Source organism: Marmota marmota, unplaced genomic scaffold, assembly GCF_001458135.2.
Source record: "Marmota marmota marmota unplaced genomic scaffold, marMar, whole genome shotgun sequence".
NCBI classification, from domain to species: Eukaryota; Metazoa; Chordata; class Mammalia; order Rodentia; family Sciuridae; genus Marmota; species Marmota marmota.
The window spans coordinates 2,550,974-2,573,746 of record NW_025999925.1 but is presented as its reverse complement, the minus strand read 5'-3'; the positions used below and the strand labels follow the sequence as shown (position 1 = coordinate 2,573,746).

The 22,773-nt window shown below is 38.5% G+C and overlaps 1 long non-coding RNA gene across 1 annotated transcript in view; it reads left to right on the top strand.

Moving 5' to 3' along the window:
- LOC125615808 overlaps positions 1-16,369 on the top strand; it is a 52,269-nt gene extending 35,900 nt beyond the window's left edge. The window contains exons 3-5 of the long non-coding RNA XR_007346398.1: positions 1,114-1,211; positions 12,633-12,763; positions 13,081-16,369. This is a non-coding gene — a long non-coding RNA (uncharacterized LOC125615808). The remainder of the gene's footprint in view (positions 1-1,113; positions 1,212-12,632; positions 12,764-13,080) is intronic.
- The last annotated feature ends 6,404 nt before the right edge of the window (positions 16,370-22,773 follow it).

Below are 22,773 nucleotides of genomic sequence, written 5' to 3'. Positions count from 1 at the left end.
GTCATTTAAAAGGATGTGAATCTATGTTTGCTGAGATGGAAATTTGCACCCAATGTATTGTTAATGGAGAACAGAGAATTACAGAGAACCATCAGAGCAGGATTCAGTATTGCAAAAATCTATTTTATATATGTAAGTGAAAATCTGGGAGGAAAGACAACCAAATATTATCATTATTTCTGATTGTGGTTGGTATTTTTTGTACTCTGCCCATTTTTATTTTCTTGTTGTTCTACGTGAAAAATGGATTAATAGAATCAATCAATCAATTGTTGCAATATACATTGAAACCATTAATCCCAGGAACAGGAGATGAAGGTCATTTACAGGAGGCACTTGCCATAATTGAAGTGAGGAATGAGGAAGGCTTGGGCTGGGATCCTATGGATTCCTTTTCTGGCTGTACTTTAGAAATAGTTCAGGAGGGATTAAAGGTACTAACTCCATGCACATCACAGACTAATTAATTAAAAGTTTCTGGGGTGGGGCCTTGACCCTTGTATATTTTATTGTCTCTTTCCCCTCAATCCCTCAATCTAGGTGATTCTAAAATGTGTAGCCAGAGATAAACCAAGTACTGGGGGCAGGCAGTGACAAAGGAGAGGGGGATGTGTACCTGAGTTATGTTCCAAGAGTGGATTTTAAGACACACAGTAAGTTAGATTTGGTGTTTCCCTGCATTGTATGCAACTCTCAAGGCCAAGTGTATTGCTGTGGAACAGACGATGGCTTCTCACTGGCTAAGCTGCAGCTGGCATTGCCACATGGGAGGCATGTCCACTGGGGCACATTTAGAGTATGAGGATGCTGCGGGAACAAGCAGCCCATCTTAAAGTCCTGTCAGTACATTGGTGCTCTGCAACACTGGCCAGGCATAGAGTGGTCACAGTAGAAAGAGAGGATGACATGGCATGCCCAGATCTGTGACTTACATGATAATATATTTTTTAGGAGTGATATATGCCAACTGGAGTCTGCTGTTTAATTACTAATCACTTTGTGTGTAGGTGGTAGCTAACATTCCTATAACTGAATGTTTTCAGAAACATTGCAATAACTTCCCTTAAGCTTTAAAATTTAAGATTTGCTTTTAATTGCTGTCTGTCTTCATAGGTGTTACTCAAACAGGAAGGAAAACTCCATGTATTTTCACCAGGTTTTGACACCAGAGATTGCTGAGATAATTGGAGAGAGATCTCAAAAGGTGACAGGTAAGTACAGGTGAATTTTAATATATGATATTAACTGACATTTCTATTCTGGGTAGCAACAGAGAGACTTTTGTGTGGCTGGGGCCGAATTGCATAAGGTTTTGGCTATGAAAATGGGACTTCTCACTTTTTATTGGCTGGAAAAAAAATGAAGTTATTCTAGTAGTATTGAACTATTAATCATACCTTCCATGTTTAAACACCCCTTAAAGACAAAAGTTACACAGTCTTTCTTCGACTTTATCTTAGACTTTCATCCCAACACTAGTGGGAAGAAATGAGATCTGGCTGGATTCAGAATTGAAAGTGACTTGGACTTCACAGAGAATGACCCCATTGAGGCAGAGACCTTAACTGTGTCTTCTTGTCCACTTGGGGTCAGTGTTTGGTACATGCAGAGAGAAGCCCAAGAAACAGGATAGGAAATGGTGGCATTTCCACCAAAGGTCAAGGGTGGCATTGAGATAATGGTCTGCGTCCCAGATACAGCACTGACATCCTCTTCAAAGGAGCTCAGTGGTAGAAATGCAGGCTCAGAACCACTCTCAAGGGCATGGTGAGGCCAGGAGCATTAGGGAAAGAGACAGTGTGCAGGGGAAGGCAGGGCACCTCTGAAGTTACCTTTCCAGCTGAGCTTACATCAAAGTGCATGCATCTGCCTTTAATTGGCAGGTAAAAAATGCTGTGCGGGTGTCAACAGGCTTTGGGAAGATAAGGACAAGAAATCTTTGAACTTCAAATCCTAGATCTTTATGCTTCACTGAAGCTGGTCCTCTCTACCTGGGAAGTCAATCCTGTGGTTGTGGTGACTGACCACAAAACCCTGCAGGGCAGAGGCTGTGGAGTCCTGTGATGTCCCCAGACTACATGAAACTACTGAATAAGCATTTTCTCTGTTCAGTTTTTTCAGGATATATATGTTCTTGGCAAATAAAATTCAAATAATGCTGAAAGATATTTAACTGAGAGGAAGCCTTCCTCTCTGCCTGTCCTCGTTCCCTAGATCCACACTTCTCCTCCCTGGAAGCCACCACTCTTAGCATAGTTTTAGATATCTGAGGTAGATATTCCTCTTGTGTCCTCCCCAAGGCCCTCCCCCATGCATAAATACTTCTTGATTCTTTCTTTGTTTGTTTGTTCTAATTAGTTATATTAGAACACACTTTGACACATCATACATAAATGGAGTATAATTTCTCATTCTTCAAGTTGCACATGATGTAGAATCACACTAGTTGTGTAGTCATATATGGGATCATGACCTGAGAAACCCTACTAAATTGAGCATAAGTCAAAAATACGTTTAATACTCCTGATCTACCAGACATCATAGCTTAACATCATAGCACACTATAGAGGACCCATTGTTTCCTTTCATGTTGGCAGGGCTGACTGGGAACTGTAGCTTACTGCTGCTGCCCAGACTCGAAAGAGAATACTGTGCCACGTTTCCCCACATTGCCAGCCTGGGGAAAGATCGAAATCCGAAATTTGAAGTATGGTTTCTATTGAAGAGTATTGCTTTCACACAATCAATAAATTGAAAAAATATTTAAGTTGAACACCCATATACAGGAACATACATATAAATGCAGATACACACATTTACTTATACCCATTTACTTTTTTACACAGGTTTAAGTCAACTTTATACACTGTTCTGTACCTTGCTGTGTCCCTGTATAGTCACATACAATAGATTCTGGAGATTATTGCACACCCATACAGGACCAACACGCCCCATGAATGAGTGCCCATTGCTCAGCTGTAGGGTGCAGTCATGATGTATCCAGCCCGGTCCCTCACTGATGAACTTCGAATATTTTTCCGGTCTTTGTCGAAGCTGCTGTAAATAGTCTTTATACAACTATTTTCATGTATGTGAGACTATTTATTTTTTAAATATATATATACATATATAGATATAGATATAGATATATAGATATAGATATCTATATATATTAGTTACAGATGGACACAATACCTTTATTTTCTTTATTTATTTTTCTGTGGTACTGAGGATGGAACCCAGTGCCTCACGCATGCTAGGCAAGTGCTCTACCACTGAGCTACAGCCCCAGCCCATGAGAATATTTCTGAGGGATTAATGTTTGGGCAAAATATTTCTGAGTCAGAGTATACATTTTAAATTTTGATTATTGACACATTTGCCTCCAAATGTTGAACCAATTTGAATCCTTCATAGTAAACTATCTTGAAACTATCCAGAATATATGAGACCTTGAAAATATTCTATTAAATGAAAGAAGCAGGTCACAAAGGCTATGTCATATGTGAGGGACAGGTCTGGAATAGGCAAGCTCACACAGAGAGTAGATAAGTGGCTACCAGGGGCTATAGGCAGGAGGAAATTGGGAGTCGTTGCTAAAGGGTACAGTTTCATTTTGAGGTGATAAAAATATTCTGAATTTAGACAGTCGTGATGTTTGCATAACTATGCAAATGCTAAAACCCACAGAAGTGTATACTTTAAAAGAATCAATTTTATGATATATGAATTCTGTCTCAATAAGGTTGCCATCTAAATACACACACACACACACACACACACACACACATACTTCTCACCCTGACATGTATACTCACACTTTTTCATCATCACAATTGTAATTGCAAGTCTTTGCCCATTCTTCCTGAAGGAGAAGAACCAAGCAGGAAATAAACAGTAAGATTGAAAAGGCCAGGCACATATTTTAGGATTTGGACTATCAACTCTGTTGTGAATGATAAAGGAAATGACTAAAACAGCAACAGTCTAAATGGTCAAGTTGTCAACTATTGCCAGTGAATTTAGCAGTGCAAATTAAAAAGCAAGAAATGAGATACAAGAATTCCAGAAAGAGAGAAAGGATCCTTTCCTCCAGCCTAAAAGATTTTGAAATCTCCTTTTGTTTACTGAGCCAAGGGCATTAATGCCTCATATGAATGCAGAACTGAATCCATCAGCCTGCCTCCAATAGAAAATGTACTGAAGCCCTTTATAAGAAAAAAAAAAGTATGAAAATGGAGGAAAGCATATAATTTTTGTACACAATTCCAGAGATACTGATGGGCTAAAAAAAGAACCAATGCCTATCTCTCTTAAAACTAACTTGTATTTTCCATTGAGATGGGTTTACTTTGGATTGCATTTCACTCCCTTTCACCTCTCACCTTCAGATTAACCCTGCTAAATTCTTCTTTTTCTATGATGTCTTATATTTCAACCTGCTTGTACCCTGAGGGATTAAAAGCTAAACACTTACCAACAAGAGTAATCCCATAAGTGGACGTGTTTCTAAGATCCTTAGACATTTGATCACAAAGGAAAAAAGGAAAGCAGAGAGAAGGTATGAAATGAAGAGGGCAGAGGTTTAAAACTTTCACCTTAGTGGTAGTTGATTGCAAAGGGACTCTCTAAACCAATATTTGCATGAAAATACGCCCTGTCCTTAAATCCCAAGAATGAGTTCATTTCCCTCCTTTCTTTGAGAAATATGACCTCAAGGAACTGAGCTCCTATGAGGGAGGCCAGGACACACTTGACATTTCCCAGTTTTGGGCTCAGTTCATGTGATTTAAATAATAATAACAGTGAGCATTCAATAGTTTCCATAATTCTGACCACTTTCCTTTCTGCCGTCTTGAAATGTCAATCATGCCATCAGTAGACTCCCACAAGACTATGTTCTTGCTTCCACTGTAGCTCTGCACGTGTTTCAGAGGTTATGCCCTTCTGTGTAGATGGGGGCTCATGATGGCTGGGGACTTTCATCTCTGTGTCCCCTGTGTCCCCAGCTCTTAGTACCGTGCCTGAGTTAGGTATTGAATAAATCTTTTATTTTTTATTCATTAATGTTTTTAGTGAATGAGTGTACATAAATCAAAATTTATTTATCCATTGGTCAGGATTGCTTTTACTTTTTGGCTCTTATGAATAATACTGCTATAAATGTTTATGCACACACAAAAAAGAATAAATCATTGTTTTTTAAAATAATATTTGCAGCATGGGGGCTGTTTTTGTAATAACTCAGTTAACCAACAGGGCCTTCTTAAACAGTTACCCAAGCCCCAGAATGAGCAATCCTATCATAGCCTGAATGGGCTTGGGGATTACAGAGGGGACATCAGTTTTCTATTTTGCTCTAAACTTCTTGCTCATAAAAAGTGCTCTTGCAGGTAGGCTTCTGAGGGAACAGGCTCTAAGCTAGTATTTAGTGTGCAGGATATCTATTCTGGAGGGTCCCTGGGGTCCATACCTGTGGAAGGGAGAGGGCTGAAGCAGGACTGGATAGAGGAAGAGGCTGAGATGTGATGGGGTCCCCCAGGGCAGCCTTGGCAAGCTCACAGGGAGCTCTTGAGCTGTGGGATGGCTAGTAGAGCCATTTGGTGAGGTCTTTTTTTCCCCAGAGCAGTCACTAGAAATGCCTGCCTGGAGTGGTGTGACCTTGGGAGAGGCAACTCTCCTGAGAGGCTGGCAGCTGGGCCAGTAGCCCTTATTTCCAGGAGAGCTGGGTGGTATATAAAAGTGTCCTGCACATTGAACATTGTTTCTGAAGGAACGTTTTGGCAGCACTGAAGAACAGCATGGAAATAATTCTCATTATTTAGAATTTTACTTTCATCTCTTGAGCCACAGGTTTTCTTTCTTTTTTTTTTTTTTTTTATGACTCTTGGCACATACCCAAAGATCACATGCCTGTGGAGAATCTTTTTGGGCCTTCACATATATTATCTCTTATGTGAGATTCTCTTTTGAGAACTCTCCAGCTTCAAGAGTCTAGCTTTAAATTTGTTTTCTCATGTTTCTTTCATATTACAGAGGAGCAAAGTTCCCTTCCCCTTTTTCAGGTTCATCTCCCTCCCACAACTCTGACTTGGCCCTTCTTGACCTCCTATAGATCCTTATCTTCTCCATGATCTTCTCTCAAATTTCTTTCCTACACCGGACAAAGGCCCAAGAACATTTTATTATAGGTAGCAGGGTCTTAGTAGGGAGTAACACAAGGACAGTGGGAGACATTTGGGGGAAGAGCTCTCCGGTGATCTTTTAAGAGGTTGGTGAATTTAAGCCTGGAAGCAAGAATATGTGGCAGCTAAGTTACAGAAATATAATTTAGTGTTCTTTGTAGGAAATCTTAATTAATAATTCTTAGCTGCTTGTTACTCTGAACAACCCGTTAGGCTTGTGGTTTTTAGAGTTATTCAGGATTATCTGTGACACATAGCTGAGCCACTTCCGAGCTCTGTAACCCCGCCATCTGCAGTTTACTTACCTTCTTACGGTTTCAGTTTCCTCATCTGGAACACCTGGCTTAATATGGCTCCCCTCAACTAGTGGCTGGGAGGTGAGACAATCAATGAAATAACACTGGTGAAGACTTGCACACTTAGGAAGCCTCAATATGTGTAAGCTCCTTCCCAACTTTAAGGCAATCCCATCAAAGCAGTTGATTTAGCCCAGCCTGTCAGAAGCTTCCTCTCCTCTCGGCCTTTCAAACAAATGGGTCCAACTACTTACCAATTTTCCATTTAAACTCAGTGTCCAAATCCTCATCTTGCCTTTCTCAATGAGATTTCTCAATTGCTGTTGAGCTGATGTTCTATTGGCCCAGTCAATATAAGACTGAACAAATAAAAACTACGTGTAAATAAACTTAAGAATGTTTTATTACCTGAGTGTAAGTGGTTTATTATATTTGTTCCGTTTGAGGCCAAACCTGTATGCCCCATGGCTACTGGGCTGCACATGACAAGATGGTTTCTTAGTATACACAAGGGTCTGAGGGAACCCGCTTTTCTTTGTTAACCTCACACAGTGAACTAATGGTAAAAATGATACCTCAGAAGAAGCTTCTGTTCCTGCCTTTGGGGTATAACTTTAAGGGTTAAAGTTCTTCTCATCCTATGAATCCCTGAAAATTCATTTTAAATCAACAAACAAAGAACTAGCTACCAGGAAGTGCAGAGCAAAAATAAACTTTTTCGCACAGTGGTATCTTCCACAAAGAATTGGCCAGAGCTTTTCCTTGTTTTGGTAGAAACTTGAATATATGCGACAGACAGTTAAGCAACAGCTCAATTAAGGCAAAAGGAAATAGAGATTAACAAACACATGCCTTTAAGTAAGTGAATCTAAAAAAAAAAATGACTTTGCTTTGAGGAACTTGACTCTTATTTTGGTTTGTTTCACGATTGACTGAATTGTTTTCTACCTTACACATCACCTTATTTGTCTTGACACTAATCTGGCAGAGACATGTAGAGGAAAGTCCATAGGTCTCAGTGTCAGATAGGGGTCAGGACTCTGGCTGTGCTGCCACATAATCGTGGGATCCTGGGCAAATTAATCCTCTTCAGTTTCTTCCGTAGCAAATTGGAGTTTTAGTATATATATATATTTTTCCATTATAGTATATAAAAATATCATAATATATACAAAGTGTCTAGAATGAAGAGGTATTAAAAATACTGTGGTTCCTCTCTCATGAACTCCTAACTCCTAAAATATTAGTCACAGGATATTGGTTGCTACCATTTTCCCTATTAGTCACTATTTCCTGTCTTAGAATATTCTCTACTTAGTGTGGTTGCCATGAGCAAGTCTAGATACAAAGAGATGAAATTGCTGAGGCAGTTTGCTTAACTGGGTTTGAATTCAGGCTCTGCCACTTTTCAAATATGTGAACTTGGGCAATTTACTTAGGCTCTCTGTGCCTCGGTCTCCTTATCTGTAAATGTGGATATTAATATCTCCTTCCCAGGATTGTGCTGAGGATTAAACGAGTTAATGTCTTTGAAGCCATTAGTCTGGTGCCTAGCAATTGTAATAACAATGTAACTGTCAGCTATTACAATTGCTGACCCTACTTGATATGTCTGGGCTGCCTGCCCACTCACAGCTCTCCTCTTTGAGAACTGTCTCCACCCTGTATTCCCTCTGCCTCTAGTGGTGATTGTATTACATTAATGCCTATATATTCAAGTCAAAGTTGTTCAGATCAGGAGTGGACATCTTATCTAACCTGGATAAATCTGAACCCCCTCCTTAGTTTCGGGAGAGAGCACTTGAGCCAGTCAGCTGTGGTTGCTGAGCTGAAAGGTTAGTTAGACCCAGGTCTGAGACTGTCTGGGGGCCTTGATGGATGAATAAAGAAAACTTTTCTGCTAAGAGAAGCAGGAAACTGTGTAGTGTGTGTGTGTGTGTGTGTGTGTGTGTGTGTGTGTGTGTGTGTGTTTCTGTGACAGAAAACCAGAAAAAGAAAGTATATGCTCATAAGAAATATTGAGAATCCTGGGAAAAAGAATTTTCCAGTTCTTAAGACTAGCCTGTGCTTGTATTCCTTTGGGGTCTCTGGATTCTTACTCAGTCACCCTTCAATCCCCAACCCTTTCCTAAATATACTTAAGAAGTCTTCGTTTTTCTGTGCAAAGAAGATGTGATTATAACACTGAACTTCAATAGGAAATGGTCTACATTAGTGGTCTATAAGTGTTTTTGCTCACATAATTACAGAATTTTGAAAACTTCTGTACCACTGAACATTTTCAAGTTGACATAAACATTTCTTTTTCTTATGCTTAAATATCATAATTCACAGAATTCAATTCTACTAATGTAAGACATTATTCATTATATTTATTCCATTAGCTTATGTATATCTAAAACATAATAAATACTGTCAAATCATGCCCTACTAGCATCATAAGGTGCATCAAATTTTAAGAGGTGTTAAGATGAAGGAAGAAAAGTGAAGCTTTCCATTGTGTTATCCTTGGAAAAAAAGAGGACAGTAAAATACCATGTTCCTGAAATGCCCCTTTCTGTTCCTAATAACCTAGCCAAGTTGAGAGGACAATGAGAGTAAGTGTAGGCCAGAATGTCCAGATACATATTATCTTGAAGATATCAGCTTTCTCTCAGGAATGCTGGGATGTAGGGCAGTTAGTGTTATCCATAGAAAGCTTCTGTCTTGCATGCATGCCAAATTCCTTAGGATGCTGGTCATCCAATGGGGCAAAGCAAGTTGAGTTAATGATGTCACTGTTTCTGTAATTGAGTTTGTTAGCCCCTCCTCCCTGTGGTAACTACTGCAGAATGGAGTACAGAAAGGATAAATGCCTGTCCCACAGGCCATATGTGGACAAAGCATCATCAGGGACACAGAGGCACTACTTTCTGGTGAAGCTCCAGAGGCATCATAAGAAATGGAGAGGCTACTTGTCCACCGCCTCACCACTGGACCATCTTCATAAGCATCTTTCAATAAACCTTCTGTCTCCAGATGTCTTCTTTGGTCTCTCAGCAACCTATCCTGCTGCCCTAGCACAACTGGGCTGTGGACAGTACAACCACCAAACTGTGAACATTACCAAGGATATAATTTTTTGTGTATTACAAATATTGACATTTAAAAATAAAACTGCAAAGGAGAGTGGCGCAAAGTGGGGGGAAACCCTGCTAACCTCTTCTTTTAAATATATCCAAAGAATTTAACTATAAGAATCTATTTACCATGATCTAGTTTAAATATATATATATATATATATATATATATATATATATATATATATATATAAATTCTATGTATATATGTGTACACACACATTTATATATACATATCTATGCAAGATCTACTCTAAAATCTGGAAATTTTATATCTTTTCTTCCTTTTTGAATCTAAATTTTCATTCTGTTATCCACACAGAATATTATACAAATGTAATAACTTTTTATATAAAGGTAAGTATAATTTTTAAGTCTTTTATTGATTACCAGATCATTCTTTCTTGTGTAAACACAAGAAAAATAAGCAAATGAACTGGAAATTTGCTTTATTCCCTGAATTCATAGGATTTTAGCCTACATTATTCAATAACTACTAGCCACTGGTGACTATTTAAATTAGATAAAGCTAAAAATTAAAAATTCTGTGCCTGTATTGTATTATTTACAAGTGCCCACTAGCCACAAGTGACAAAATTGGTGGCTATTGTATTAGCATAGATAGGCACAGAAAGGGCTGCTGCTGGACAGGGCTGTATAAAAGTTAAAGATTAAAGATTTCTTCTAGATTCATTTATCATTATGCTTATATAAGTACTCAATTGATCAAAACAGTTGAGATATTTACATATTTTTATAAATAATTGTTAAACAGAAAGAGGAGACTGTTTTTTTCTTTTTTGGTACTGGGGTTTGAACCCAGGGGAATTTAACCAATCAATCACATCCCCAGCCGATTTTGTACTTTTTATTTTGAGATGGGGTCTCACTAAGTTGCTGAGGCTGGCTTTGAACCTGTAATCCACCTGCCTTAGCCTCCTGAGCCACTGGGATCGGAAGCATGCACCACGGTGCCTGGGTAAGAGGAAACATTTTAAGCATTTGTGTCTTCTAGATGAATGGATTGAGAGTTTTGGTTTCTGTTATGCTTAAATCATTTCATTGTCTTTTATAGCTTATTGCTAGAACGAGACAGAATTCAACAGCAATTCTATTTCTATTTTTCAATTTTATTAGAGGGAATCATTGAAGAATTTTTTCATATAAGTAAAGAGTTAAAAAATTTAAAGTTTGTTATAGCATTTTCTTCAATTCTTTGAACTTCTAAGTTCTGAGGGAAAAAAAAGAGCAGATAATAATCTATCATCAAAGCTTATATTTAAGGGTCATTAGACTGGCAACATTATTAGACACTCTTTCAATTCTGTTTGAGTCAAAGAATTGGGAACCACCTGGCTTGCAAAACAATTATGGCATCATAGTAATTGACTCTCGATTTCTGGGAAGTATACCAAAATAAACTTTCTTTCTTTCTTTTTCTTTTTTTTTTCACTTATAAGCTCTCTATTTAACTTTATACCATTTTTTTTAAAAAAGGTTAGGAGGGGCTGAGGCTGTAGCTTTGTGGTAAAAGTGCTTGCCTTGCATGTGTGAGGCACTGGGTTCAATCCTCAGCACCACATAAAAATACATACAGATACTGTGTGTTCATCTACAACTAAATAAATATTTTTTAAAAAAAGGTTAGGAGTATATTGCTAATTTTATTAGATCTTTGCTAAAAAATATTTTTTGCTAATGCCCTTTTCTTATCATAGCCTTCTAATATATATTTTTAAGAAACTGAAGACTTATTCATTTAATTTTGAGAAATATTGACCATAAACTCTAATTGACAAAACATAGATTAGTTTTCAAACAAATTAGCCAAAATAGGATTACTTCTTGCCAAAAAAGACTTTGACCTATTTTATGAAATGCATCTTGTAAGACAGGTAAGGTCAAGACTAAAATGATGATAATTAAGTATAATTAGTTCATTTTTATAATGTTGTAAATACAAAATGATAAATTAATGTGTTCTAATTTATAATAATGTAAATGTAGCTAAGATAAAAGTTATACATAAAGAAAGAAGTTCAACAAATTTATTGGTGATTGGTAATTGTCACAGTAAGTTTGATAAACTTATGTGTATGCATGTATCAAACTCTGGTTTTGGGTTTTAGAAGACAAGATAGAAACATGTATTAAAAAAATAACTCCATTAATTTCATTAGACATTCCTCCTCATTTTTAATAGAAGATAAAGATACATACCAATGAAAACTAATTATTTGGCAGCTAACATATAATTAAATTTTTTGAAAGTAGAAAATATTAAACATTTTATAAGATGAGAATAGGCATAGTCAGTATATATAACTTAATAAAATTTTATAAAGTAGATTTTAGATACTTTATTAATAATATATCTAATGAGAAAAGAATTAAAGAATTTATCCAAGAAGTTTAATTTAGTGTGCCTTAAAAAAATATAGTAATTCCAGAACATATTCTCTTTAAATATGGAAGAATACATAGAAGTTTATACTATTTTGACTGTGTTTTTCTTTCCAGGTGGTGACATATTCCAGAGAAGACTTTAAGAATAACTAAACATTATAAACTTTATTTAAGTGTGTAGTGTAAACACTGTTTTTGGAGTTCATTATTTGTCTGCTCTCTTTGGTTTGGTGCCTTGGGACTCTTCCTATGCAGTTTTTTAAAAAGTCATTTTTATTGGTTCTTTTTAGTTATATATAACATTAGGATTAATTTTGACATACTTACAAAAGAATGAAATATAATTTGCTCTAATTCAGCCCCCAGTACTACCCCTTTCCCTGTCCTCTTCCCTCCCTTGTTCTCTTCCCTCTATTCTACTGATCTTTTTGCTATTAACTGGCAGTTTCTTTTTTAATTAATGTCTTGTGGATGAATATGCATGGATATGAGATATATTGTAGTATGTTCACATATGTACATAAGAAAGTTAGGTCAGATTCTAGAATAGAGTATTCTGATAATAGCTGGTAGATGGGGAAAAATGTGATAAAAATGCTATCATTCATCAGCCTGTCCCACCACAGATCTGAAATTCAAGATGTCCAAACCTGAGCTAGTATGCACCAGGGCTGGGGAAACTGGAGACCAAGGGGTTCTGGTGAATCTACCTCTGCTGGAGAATCTACCTCTGCTGCAACCCACCAGACTAATGGAGGTGAGTGAGGCTCTTGTCTTTCTTTTTATACTAATGAGAGAAAAGCTTTGAGGAACATAAGCATGTTCTTCTTCTTGAGCCAGATTAATTTTAGGGAAAAGTAGAGACAGAAGTTTGAAGATACAGAAAAAAATTCTCTGAGAACTACATGGAATATCCTAGCCATGGATGGTGTGTGTATCTGTTTGAAAATTGAATTTTTCTTTCTTTTTTAATATGTTACTAAAACTATTAGGGCAGCATTAAAAGAAATTTTCAGGAAAAAAAATTACAATTTTATTGACTTGATGCAAATAACTCTCTATATTCCCTGCTAGATTTCTACAGTTCTTAGACATGCTTCTGCAAACCTAGATATGGTGAGTTTTGACTTTTTCTCCTGTTCTTATCTATCAGTAATATTCCAATTTGTACCCAGAGGACATACAAACCACTCAGCACCATAGTCAGCCAATGTGTCCAGGTTAATGAGCCTTACTTGGTTTTGTATTGCTGCTATAATGAATTATCACAAAATTAATGACTTAAAACAACACAATTTTTTTATCTTATGGTTCCGAAGATCAGAAGTTCTAAAATCCAGGCGTCCCAGGACTATGTCCCTCTCTGAGACACTTGGGGAGAATCGTCTTCCCAGAACTTTTTCAGCTTCTAGAGACTACCTCCACTCCTTGATTCTTAGCCCCTTCTTTCATCTTCAAAGCCAGTCTCAACAACACATCTTCAAATCTCTCTTTGACTCTGATTCTTCTATCCCCCTCTTCCATGTATAAGAACACTTATGATTACATTGATGATCCAGGATCATCTCCCCAGTGCAAGGCCAGCTGATTAGTGCCCTTAATTCCATCTGCAACTTTAATTCCTCATTGCCATATAATTTAACATATTAACAATTTCAGGGAATAAGACACTAATGTCCCATTACCTGCATACTACTGACCCTCAAATCAGTTTGAATATTTACTAAATTTCCCCTTTTACTTCTGGAAAAAATCAAAAGGACCATTTGGTGTTATTATCATTCCACGTTGTTTGCCTGCCAACAACGCACTGAGCTCTCTGCTGGAACATATTTAGGAACAGTCTCTGCTCAATGTGCTTACAAATATGATTATTGTTAACATTTTCAATTATTTAGCATTTATTGAGCACCAACCATGTGCTAAGTACTCTTCAAAACATACAATTAGTCATGATGGATGCCTAAAGGGATTATTATTTTAAATTAGACAAGTCTATAAATAGCAATACTTTGTGAAAGAACTGAATTTCCAAGACAAATCAGATATAGTGCTTTGTATTATGAATCCTCAAAAATCTATCTTTATTCTCCTGAGTCCTAGAAATGTACATACTTCAGAAAGTACACATTGAAACTTTAGTCAGATGGGAAAGAAAGTAAATGCTATTTATAGGCAATTTTTTTAAAAAATGGGACAACTGCTTTGCATTCTCATTTCAGATCTTGTGACAGATAAAGTCCTTTTGTGTCCTGTGGTTAATAGGATTCAACCACGAAAAGAAAACATTTCGTAAATGGTGCACAGTATAAAATCTAATTGCTAACTGGACAAAGAAACTTTCAAAAGATGGTACTGTGAACGACGAGCCAAGCTCTTAGAGGACAGAAATCATTTAGGAGAATGTTTCCCTCTGTAAGTCAAGAACAATCAAGGAACCATTTCTACAATTTAGATGATTGGACCAATTTTTACATTAATGTCTCATGTTGGTTGCTTGAAATATAAACATGGACACACAACTTGTTCTAACACTGAAGGCTACTGAATTCCCTTGGGGAGCAACTTGCTCTATGCATCATTTATAGGCAAGAGAAATTCCAGAAGTGATTTCAAATTATACACTTACCCTTTTGTTAAAAAAAAAGAAAATACATTTACAATACATCAATATATTCTGTTTGATGAACTCTAAGGACAAAAACACCACATTCACTTAAGGAGTAACACACTTGAGACCCTGAGGTGAGGGGAATTGTTTAAAGTATTAAAACTAATTAATGTCAGAGTTGAACTAAAAGCACAGTCACCTGTGATGCTGAGTGAGCATTTTACAACTTTAACTTGATGCCCCCTGCATGCCTTTCACCCTGACCTTCCCTTTCCCTATGCTCCCCGTCCACTGCTTCCGCCTTCCCAGGTAACTCTGACATTGGCAAAGGGGGTCAGCTTCTGTAATGCGATGTATCTGTCATCATTGGCTTCTCCCAAACGTTCTTTTCTAAGATGTTCAGTGGACTGTGGAAGCATCAGTCTGTAATTGCCAGGAAAGGCCCAAGTCAGTGCTCCCTGAAGAACAATGACATGATTCTCTCCAGTTCGATGACTGATGATGGTTTGATCTTGCTTGGCTGACCCAGCCAATTAGTACTCTGGGCACAAGCAGGGGTGGACGCCTCAACCTGTTCCTGGAGCCCAGGCCTGCAGTGTTAAATGGCTCTACCACAATGTGCCAATGGCGTGTGCTTTCTGTGGCGGGGGACAGATTGTTACCTAAATTAAAATGACTAAGTGTTCATCCAACCATCTTTCCAGAGTTGGAGGAGCAGATGGAAAGGCTGGACATGGCTTTGTATTTCCAGGGACCAGAGCTCTTGGTGGCAGGAGACTCCAGAGCTGTTTCTACCCTTTCCATGTTTTGAATTATGCCTGAGTGTGCTGCCCTCGGCCTTCCCAAGTCAGTTTTTAAACTGCTTAATGCTCCCTTCCTCTGCCCACCCATATGACATGCTGATTGTAAGACTTGATCACCTGTGTTTAAGTCCTGCTCCACCACTCTCTATCTGTGTAAGAACTGATGAGCTTTATGTAGCCTCTCTATGCCTCGGTATAAAATAGATGATTTTGGTATCTACCCCATAGGGCTGTTAAGCAGTTTTCACAAAGAAATACAGAAAAAGCACTTGGGAAAAAAAACAGGCATATTATTAGTGCTCAATAAATGATGCTACTATTGTTCTTATTATTGTCCGTTTGATACATATTAATGGAGTGACTAATCTGTGCCTCATCCTTGGGTAGGCACAAGACAGGGCAATTGGTGAGATGTGGGCTTTGTTCTCAAGAATCTGTCAGTCAAGCCTGCAGAGATTCTTTTGCAAAAGGTAGAAATAATTTGGGCATATATAAGAAGAAGTTGCCAAGGTAGATGGTAAATAACTGTGAAGGTAGGAGGAAAGAAAGGATCAAGTAGGAAAAGGAAAAAATTGCCTACCCAGCAGAGATAGTATCTTGTGCATGTATCCTCAAAGCCTAAGCTGGCCAGTTAGAGTTCAAAGGCCATTTCATATTTTTAAAAAATGGTAAGCAAGGTTGAGTTGCTAGACCTAATTTGATTAATTTATAATATTATGGGGAATAAAAGAAAAATCACACTTTACATCTTGTCCCCACTGCCTGGAAGTTGAATCTAAAGTAGTTTTATGAAGAAGGTTGACCCAGGCAGCCAGTGGACATGGTTTTCTAGATACTCTAAGGCAGCAGAAATAAAATTAGACAGAAATATAATTTCAGCCACATATGCAATTTAAAATTTTCTACTAGTCACCTTTAAAAAGGTGAAATAAAATTTAGCAACATATTATTTTAACCTAACACATTAAAAATGTCAGCATTTCAGCATGCAATCAATATAAAAATTATCAATGAGATATTTAGATTTCTATATATTGTTTTGAAATCCAGTGTGCAGATTTTACACTTACAGTGCATCTTCATTCATATGAACCACATTTTAAGTGCTCCATAAATCTAAGAGACTAAAGACTCTCATGTTGGACAGTTTAAATCTAAAAATTTTCACAAGGTAAGAGATTAAAAGAAAAATACATGCCTGACAATACTTTAATTCTGAAAATAAGTGGTTTCAGTAGTCCTTTCCCCAACAACTTTTAAACAATAAGGGCAAACATGAATCCAGTCTGAGGACTTGCTTGACATGGTGATTAATTAAGACATATGGGTGAACACAAAGCAAGATTTCCTCCTACAATCAGTCTTCCCCTGACCTTCATTAAGGACAAAGAACATTTTAATGGATGAAGCCTTCACCTTTAATAAGCCTTTACTCTGTTATTTCCCATGGAACAATTCATTAGATTAACAAAACAATGGTAGAAGACTAATGACAGAGCTGTGGTCAGAACCCCTGGGATAGTCTATGTCACCATTAATGCCCCACGGCAAAATGTCACTGGGGCCACCTCATCCAACCCAGTCAAGAAGACTTGACCTGTAATTGCATTCAGAGGTTCAAGGGCTCAAGAGTTTGCAGATTGGAATGGTGCTACATGCTCGGTATCACCAGGTCATCTTGAGGGAAGGACGTATGAAAACATAAATGAAGATTGATCTGGGTATGAGTGAGACATATTTGTTTTCTGCTTCTAAATGATATTCCTGTTTTTCATGGACTACTTTGGGGAATTGCTTACTTAGGACCTTTCCACGTTGCAGAGGCTGACCTTGAACTTGTGATCCTTCTGCCTCAGCCTCCTGAATTGCTGAAATTACAGGTGGGTGCCACCACATCCAGCTAGAGAAGTATATTTGAGTATTTACCACCTAAATGCACTTTTATTTTGGAATACTTTTAGATGACCAAAATAATTGGAAAAATAGAACAGAAAATTTCCACATATCTTTCACCCAGTTTCCCCTTCCTAAGTATGTTAAATTTGTCAAAGCTAAGAAATCAGCATGAGTAACATTACTCATTGACTAAATTCCAGACTTCACATTGGCTTTTTTGTTTTTTGTTTGTTTGATTTGTAGCTGTGAGTTTCAACATGAAGAATATGCAATTTAAAAATTTTTTTAAATTAAAAAAAAACCAAATATCAAAGCTCCTATTTAAAGCTCCTATTCATCTTAATTTCAAAAATTGAAAAACTTTAATTATAAAAAGGAGGGATAGAGATGCAAGATGGCAAGAGCAAAGAAATGATATCAACCCCAAAACTTACTTTCCCATCATGGACACATGGATAAACTTGAATCACTCAGATACAGGTCCTAGGGCACCTCTTCTGTAAGTATTCCCTGACCTTATACCAGTAGCTTTTATGTCATCTTTAAAACACCTCAAGAGAAAATGTCTCTTGGGCCACCCTGTCAAATCTGTTATGCTCGAATTCGGGAACCCCAAAAGACCACCAGAGACCAAGATCAATGTAAGCAGCAAAGAGGTGTTTATTGCGAGCTAGCTCCATCCTCCACGCGCACACAGCAACTGGTGATGCTGAGAGGCCCCGAGCCCAGGGTTTGCAGCAGTTTTATACACTCTTTGGGGAAGGCAGGGACTTCAAATACATCATAGCATTTCTTAGCAAATCATCACACACCTCGGAAAAATCATAAAACTACTCTAAAACATGATTAGCACATTCACTGGTGGGAACAAGTTGGGTAGGGGTGAATGGTTAGTGCAAGAGGGAGATTCGTTTGAACTGATTGGTTTAAGCCACGAGGGGAGTACATGCTAAACTACATGGTTTCCCAACATGTTATCAACCACCATAAACTACTGGGAGGGTCATCTGGCATCCCAGGTGTTTCCTTGTCTCATGCTGATTGGTGGCTGCTAGGGGGTTGCTATGGGTCCCCACCTAGCCTGACTGAGTCAGAGACACCTGGCGCAGCAGATCTCTCCTGTTATTTGTAGATAAACAAGTTAGCAGGGTGGGTATGTGCCTAGGAGTGCTCTGTGGGTCTTTCCAAGGACAAAGGTCATGCCCCTTCCTTGGACAGGCTTTGCTCTGAGGTAGAGGCTGGTTTTTCAAATCCAGCCATGAAGATTTTGAGAAAACCACTCTCACTTTCCTCAGTGTGTGGCCTGGTGCTTTGTAGACCCCAATGTCATCTGAAAGAAAGCAGGGGACAAGAGTATTCTCAAGGGGCAATTGTTACAGCTTCCCTCCCCTCCTGCTTGCTACCTTCCAACCTGCATTACCTAATATGGTTTCAGAAAAGATTTGTGCATCAAGAGTTTGTGTTGGGTCCTTTTCTTTCTTTGTTTTCTGTTTTCTTATTAGCAGGGAGTTTCATATCTCTTAAGATGTTCAGTTTAGGAATCATCATAGATAACACATCTTAGCATACTTGGGTAAATTATTCATATAAAAAAAATTAGTTCAGGAGGAATTAGGTTTATTCAGTTTACCTCTGACTAAATTCAGCAAATATCATTTGAACAACTGCTGTTATTTGGCACTCCGCTGGACACGTTGTAAAGGTCACTCCTACTGGAGCTCTGATAAATAGTGCCGCAACACGTGACTAAATCATTCAGGGTCACTCTAGGTGAGTTTGGGTTGGCATGAAATAATCACACACAGACAGGAAGGACCTTTTTCTTAGTGTCCAGTGATGGCTCCTTGGCCCCAGCTCCCACAGGGAAGGAAGAGAGGCAGACAAAAGAGAGAAAGAGAGAGCAATCCTGAAACCATTTTATTTATTGAGGGGAAGGCACTCGAGAAAGTTCCTCCCAAATGAGGCAATGGGTCAGGTTTCAGGGGTTGAGTCTAATTGAGCAATGTCTTGTGGTCAGTAGATTGACTGACATCTTGGCAAGTCACACCCATTTCAGGTGCTGTGTGGGATCAAAGGCAGAGTGAGCAAAAAGGACACATATGTGCACAGCCCAGACAGAGCAGCATCGTCAGTCCAGTCCCCTCATGTGCTCAAAATGCTCACAGCTCACACACACACAGCCCATGGCTGGCCAGCGACAAAACAGGATGTTTCTCTCCTAAATTCCAAGTTTCTTGATGATAGGAAGAGTAAGAACTAGGTCTTGCTTAATCTTTCTTATGCTTAGATGCTCAATGCCTGAAACAATCCCTCAATAAGTGATGTTGAGCCAATAATGGAGAAATAACTAACTATTGAATGGATAGATGGTTGGATGAATGCATGAATGATGAATGTGTTAGCTTTGTTTTACTCTAACAAGATACCTGAGATAATTAGCTTTTTCAAGAGAAAAGGTATATTTCGCTTACAGTTATAGAGAAATTCTGGTCCAAGATAGATGAACCCCATTGTTCTGGGCCTGTGGTGCCAGGAGCAAATGAAAGTGCAAAGCCACTTATATCATGAAACAGGGAGAAAGGAAGGTCTGGAGTCACACAGAGCACTTCAGGGTATCTAAGAGCCTCCCACTAGTTTGCACCTTTCAAATGTCCCATGACCTTCCAATAGTGTCACCCTACAAACCGAGTCTTTGACACATGGACATTTGATGGACAGACAAGATCCACATTACAGCAATCAGTACTTCCTACTCTCTGCCTTCAGGAGACTATACTCTGGAAAGCACAGAGGAACATCCCAATGATTATAATATATGGTGAAAAGAGGTCATGAGTGGCGCTAGAGGTGAACATGCTAAAGAAGTTGTGTTTGGGTTCAAAGAAACTGAGAGTTACAGCTTCTAGGAAAATAAGCAGAAGTTAAATGGTCCTGGGTTGTCCAGGAAGGATGCACAGGATGTCATAGTCACAGCTGAGATGTGAAATATGAGGACACTGCAGCCTGAGGGAACAGAGTGAATTGGTACAGCAAGGTGGAACATCAGGGCCACTTTGAAGAGTGGAGCTTAGCCAACTTGTACAGTGTATGGAGGTGAGTAAGGGCAAGTAATAAGATTTACACATTGGATCCCCCTTATGGCAGCCCTTCATGCCTTGGCTTGCTAATTTGGAAATGATTACAGACACGGATAAATCATGAGAAGAAGCTGGCGTGGAGTGAGGGTGGATTTGTTCAAGAATATCTTCCCAAACCTTAATAGGTCTGAGAAAAAAAGATTGGAATGGCAAGAAAGAAAAAAGAATTGATGATAATATGACAATATAATTTGTCATTAAGTTCTTTAATGAGAAATCAGAATTTTCCTGTTTGTAATGTAGTAATCTATGCTGTGATTAAATTATTATTGTCTGCTCAGCCAATAAAATGCAAAGAAATCCATCAAAGCAGTGTTGTTAAATAAGCAATTAAAATAGCAGTAGCTTCTGCATCTAATGCTTTTTCTTTATGTATTACATGAAAAGTTATGTGATCAGGATGAACAGAAAGAAGCTGAAGATTTTTCACTCAAACAGTTAAGAAGAAAAACTCTGTGATGAGTTGCATTATGTACTACTATAAGAGTCCAGAGGATAAAACATGAACATCTCTGGAGGGGAAAGATGCTTAGCTATAGTAAAGAAAAGGCCTATGAACATCACAGTAATGTCTTTTATTTCAAGATTTTCTATTCAGGGGAATAACCCTTTATGCTTTTATGAAAATTTTCTTGGGAAAAGACAGATACACTGAGCACTTGGCTGGGTGGCTCCTGATTATTCTCATTTGTGCGGGCCTTCTTCTGGGTGCCTCAGTTGCTGACTTTGTGAGCGGTACCGCCCCTCTGTTCCCAGCTCCCTGCATGCTGGGTGTGAGGCCAGAGGCTCTCATTGCCATAATTGCCGCATGTGCTGTGTTTGCACATCTGCGGTGGCCTTCTGAATTGAGTTTCGGGCAAGAGCCAGGCAGCGACCCCTTCCTCCCGCCCCTTTATTTTCAGTGTCACACCATTAAAGGAAATGAGATTATGGCACAAATCATCATTCACGTGACTGCAGCATAGAAGGTTAGCGAGATATTGCAGAGATAATTCCACAGCCACCATGGCCCCTGACAATAATTACAATGTGACCACAGGGGATCACCTTCTAATAGGCTTTTGTTCACTCAATTCAGGGTCTGTTGTGTGCTCCAGTTTGGATAATTAAAGTTGTGTCTCGGAAGCCACATGTGGTAGCTCATAATTATGTAGTCGAGTCTAAGAGGACACTGAGGTGACTGACACCCGAGCTGGAGTGAAGAACAGGGGCCCTGGTGACACGGAAGAAAGAAACCAGTCCCCTCATCTGAGGACAGGAGGTTGCTGTTCACTCCACAGCATCAACTGCTTTATTTATTTTAAAATGAAAATGACTAATTATAGTCCTTCCTGGCCCAGTCCCTTACCCCCCACAGGGACTTTCCCTAACCCTTTCCTATTGCCTCCAACAAAAGAATAGTAGCTGCCCTGGGTGAGGAAGAAAATATAAATGGCTTATTTAAACACCGTAATGGTTTAATTATTTAATCATTTGCATGTTGAGTGATTTGCATAAAAGCAGGAAAAGGCCCATGTTGGAATTTGGCCTGAATCTCCCCTCTGTTCCTCGCTGGAGAAAAGATCCTGAACTTGGCCCAATTTAAACCCTTGAATTTCAGAGAAATATGAACTTTGGGGAACATAGATTTGTTATTACAAGGACACAATATTTTAAAGGAAAACAAACCCAAAGACTGTATCCCGTCAGGCAATATTTCCCAAGTCAGCCTATGGCTGTCAAAGAAGCAAAGTAGTTAATTTTCACCATGCAGATGTTCTTGGGAAGTGTGCATGGCTCCTGAGCAGTACAGACAGAATGTTCTGCAAGAAAGTGCCTTTCCAACACTCTTAAGACTGGCCCCAGATGGTCTAAAGATTCAAAGTGTAAGAGATGGCTATTCTGCCATTCTGTTAAAAATTGGAAGCATTAGTACAGGACATCTCTTATCTTAAATCTTTAGAATGTTTAGAGGATTCTTGGAATCTACTTCAAAAGAGCTTTGAATTTCCTGATCCTTAGAAGTAGAATTCAGCTTTATTATTCTAACATAAGACATCTTTCCCTCCAAGTTTTGCCAGGTAGAGAACAAGCCTTCTCATTCTTTTCAACATTGTGGTCTCGTTTGAAGCCCAGAAAATTTATTCTTCACCCAATGTGGGAACAACAATTGATATTCAAAATACTGCCCTTTCCGAAGGCTTTGCCTTCATGAAAATGAAACATATTTCGTACTGAGCACCATATGGTGTTTGTGAAGAGTGGACACGCAGATGCTTCCTAATTAAAGCATTAAAGTTTGTCATGAGAAATGGCAGCCACAGATGATTTTGGCTGGGTG